Source organism: Artemia sp. Qi Xiang Cuo, unplaced genomic scaffold, assembly GCF_049724085.1.
Source record: "Artemia sp. Qi Xiang Cuo unplaced genomic scaffold, ASM4972408v1 HiC_scaffold_692, whole genome shotgun sequence".
Lineage (NCBI taxonomy): Eukaryota > Metazoa > Arthropoda > Branchiopoda > Anostraca > Artemiidae > Artemia > Artemia sp. Qi Xiang Cuo.
Window position 1 is genome coordinate 1,602 of NW_028298101.1, and position 4,151 is coordinate 5,752.

At 34.3% G+C, this 4,151-nt stretch overlaps 1 pseudogene across 1 annotated transcript; it reads left to right on the forward strand.

Moving 5' to 3' along the window:
* Window positions 1–439: 439 nt before the first annotated feature.
* On the forward strand, window positions 440–3,881 carry LOC148938810 (tyrosine-protein kinase Src42A pseudogene; annotated as a pseudogene). Its single transcript, XR_016143621.1, has 3 exons — window positions 440–541; window positions 1,740–1,908; window positions 3,723–3,881. The product of XR_016143621.1 is annotated as a tyrosine-protein kinase Src42A pseudogene (transcript).
* Window positions 3,882–4,151: the final 270 nt, after the last annotated feature.

Below are 4,151 nucleotides of genomic sequence, written 5' to 3' on the forward strand. Positions count from 1 at the left end.
CTAATTTCATTATGGCGTGTCTGACTTTCTGGTTTGAAGGCGGACGAAAAACATCTTTGATATCTGTCTGCATAAGCCTGGTGCCTCTTACTATTTCATTTAAGCATCTAAGAATGTCCTCTTTTAGACTAGAACCCCTTATCTTTGGGTCAAAATTGTAGAGTATCACATTGCACCTTTTTTATCCGCCTCAGTTCTATACATTATCTTTTTATTCTTTTGAAGTTCGATTTTCAGCTCACTAACTTCCACCTCTATATATTCCGATCTTTTTTCCACTTCACAAATTTTCTTATTCAGAGATTCCGAAATTGAACAAAATTCCACAGATAATTTTTCTACCTTTTCGCAAAGGAGATCAAGTTTTTTAAGCTCTATTGACATTTCACTTAATCTCTTTAAAATATGTAGCTGGACTTCTGTTGATTCCGTCATCTTGATGGTAATTACTAGCTACTTAAATCAGAAAGGCGTACCTGTTGAAGAATCAATTATTTTATCCACGCTGACTCAAAGCGTGCAGTTAGCTAAGCCGCCGTTAGTAATGCCACGGCTAACAGGAATTCCGAGTAAACTTCCCAGCAAAATCCAAAGATAATTAACTACTCGACAAATTCTGCAGGATATTTATTTCACAATTCAAACTAATTGAATGAAAAACTAATTAATGGTTCGCAAAATCTCCTGTATTTCTTATGTTTGCTTACGCCATCTAGCATGAGAATATTCTTATGTGCAGTTTATGTTGTGTTTGGTGAAATTTTGTCGTAGGCTTCAAGGTTATTTTTTGAAAGAATTGTCTTTTTTTTTCTGCTTTGAAAGATTTTTGTGAATTACAACCTTTTTTCTCCTTATAAATAATTTTTTTTTTCATTATTAATAGGATGTTAACTAAAATCACTTTTAATCCCGTTCAAGGTGAAGTTACTTTGCATTATATTCTTTATTCCAATTAACTCTGTTAAAAGCCTGTTTTAGGCTGATATCTTTAGAAATTAATCTTGCTTCATTTAACATAATTCTACTATTTTGAAAAAATTAGCCATTTTCTTTTTGTATTTATCGTTTCCGTAATATTGAACGTCGTTGGCTTCTCTACTCACTGTTGGAGGAATTTTCAGGCGCTTGAAGTTGTACGGCAAGTGGCTATTTTGCTTTTAAAGAAGATGGTTCTCGACAGCTTTAACACTTTCGATTATTTTATCTATAAAGTGAACAGACGAGGTTGTCGTATTTGCAATAAGTTCAAGCTTCAATCGAATTTAAAAAATACAAAAGTAAACAAAGAAACATAAGATAAGCTGCTCTGTCAAAGAACGGGCGTTGAGACCTATAAACATCAAAGGTGCTTCACTAACATGCTTTACGGCTTCCAATTCCGTCCTTGACTCAACCCCACGTCTCTTCGAAATATACTTTTTTGTAACTATGACAATAAGGGGCCTCCCTTCCTCCCAGACATACAACCCCCTCCGCTGTTCAATTAAGTCAATTAACATAGAAAAAAAATACAATAGCTGGTTGGAAACAGTCTACTATCGTTTAATAGTTTTAACTATGAAAATATGTGGATTAGGGTTGATATACCGAGCATTGAGCCAATTGAGCTGAGCCTTGTTGAGTTTATTCTGTTATAATTCATAATAAATGGTTTAGTCTTGACATCAAATAGATTACATTTTATTGTTGCAATGATAATTGTTTGGTTTCATTTGTAAATGTTCACTTTTTCTTTATAGATAGAAAAGCCAGCGACTGGAGGCTTATCTTACAATACTAGGGACCAACGGGAAATTGATAGGTCATCCTTGCGTTTTCTGAGAAACCTGGGCCACGGCCAATTTGGTGAAGTATGGGAAGGATTGTGGAATAACACTACCCCAGTAGCGATCAAAACCCTTAAACCAGGTAATTCATTATATCTTTTCCCTAAGCCCCTACCCCATAAAAAATATTACCTCTGTTATCAACTATTGCTCAAAATTTTTATAAATTTAAAATTGCTTTACTAAAAATATTCTTCCATAAAATTAAAAGAAGTTTTCTACTTGAACTTGCTAATTAAACAAAATAGAAAAGTACGAAAAATTAAGCAAGAAAAAACTGGTTTTAATTTTAATAAAGCAGTGAAACAATAAATAACAACAAATAAACACTTAATTAAAAAAAACTCCGAATATTTCGGCCCCACATCCGGGAGCCTTTCTCAACGTAAAAAAAAAGAAAAAAAAACGAAAATTGTTCTTTTACTCAATAACACACATAGAAATAGGCCTACAACAACTAAACACACAAAGAGAGAGAGAAAAAATATATATATAAAAAAATAAGTAGGAAACAAACTCACCGTTTTTTCTTGCTTAATTTTTTGTAAATGGAAAAGCAGTGTGGTCTAAGAATTTATTTATGGGAAGAAGTACGTTACGGATTTTTTTGTGGTTGTGCCAGAAACACTGTACATTTGTTTCCAATAGGGGTAGAAGCTGTCTGAATTTCAGCTCGAAAGTGCATGTGTTGTGTTGTTTTTTCTTTTTTTTCAAGTTGAACATCTGTACTTTAATGCCCTTTAAAGCGTTAGAATTCAGTCATCTGAGCAGGGCCATTAATTTGGTTGAGACTGGGATCCAAATATACTTTTGTGTCTTTTTTCATTAAACAACCAGAAATTAGGTTTTTTTTAGTTTTTTTTTGGGAGAACGGTTATGGGGCTTAACCCCGTTCCCTTTTTCTCCCTGGATTTGCCTTGCTTGTTATCAAACTTATTTTTCGCCCTCTTTTTGATCTGGAATCTTGTTCAAATTAAAAATCGACCATCCAATTCAATTTGAGGAAGCTTTATCAAAGCTGTGGTGATGCCGGCACGCAAGGTAATAGATCTTTACTCAAAAGATGGTTGTTTTTCAGCAACAATTCAATGGTGCTCCAATGAAAGAAATTGAAATTTCTTTGTGTTCGTGGTTTACAAGTAGCCTTTTTGACTTTTATTGACTTCCGGTAAACTACTCTTTAAGTATCACAGGGGTCTGTGTTGGTTGTGAGGATCTTAGGAATCGTGAAATTTGTATAAGTCACTGAATTAAACGTCATTGAAATAACAGGCTTGCTTTTTCTCCTTATCCGGCTTGGGGCCTCTTTTTATAGATTTCGATTGCACTCAGAATTGCTAGTATTTATCGTACTAAGTTTGTGTCAATCCCCAAAATCCTTATGCATCGTAAAAGCCTGAATCAAATCCCATTAGTACCGGTCAAATTGGCCTTCTGTCTTGTTTTCTAAATTTATGGGGTGCAGAGGCAAAGGCATATCCAGGATTTTTTTTCTGGCGGGTGGTGGTGGTGTGGGGGGGGGGGGAGGGGTTGTAAAAAAAACTTTACAAAACGCATTTCAATTTGTTTATATGCATTTCCGTTACTTTTTTATGAGTTGGAAGAAAATTTGGGGGGAGGTGCTTCAAACCCGTTTTAGTTCTGTAAAGACATCAGTCTCCTTTCAAGAGGTTATTTTGGATTCGATACTGTTTTTAGCAATTTTTTTAACTTGAAATTGTCGTTTTGGGACAAAAAATATTAGAAAAATGTGTCTTGATATAGCGCCGTCTCTTTGACTTTAAAAAGAGTTAAAAGCTTATGTTCGTTTCTCTTGTTGAACTTCAAGGGATTTCGAAAACTAGCAAAAATTAATATTCGTGAAAGTTTTGATGACTCCCTTCTTTTTTTGTATAGGCACAATGGATCCGAAAGATTTCTTAGCCGAGGCATCCATAATGAAGAAACTAAGACATCCCAAGTTGATCCAGCAGTACGCTGTTTGTACGTTAGAGGAGCCAATTTATATCATAACAGCATTGATGAAGAATGGGTCCTTATTAGAGTATTTGCAAGGTAGGTTTTCTTTTGAAAAATTTGAAACATTTTAAGTGTCCCGGTATTTCCGTGGCCTTTTGGAGAAAGGGCCTAAATCTACTTTTCCTAATTTTACAAGAGAGCAAAATGAAAATGAAAACCCGAAATGAAAAAATCTTTCTCATAAATAAGAATTTAAGCAACTTGAAACTTTAAAAACTGATTCATTGTAACTTTTTTATCGGAATTCACTGGAAATGTTGAAATCTCTGAATTGTTCGTTACTTGGAAGATAAGGGACTTACGCTC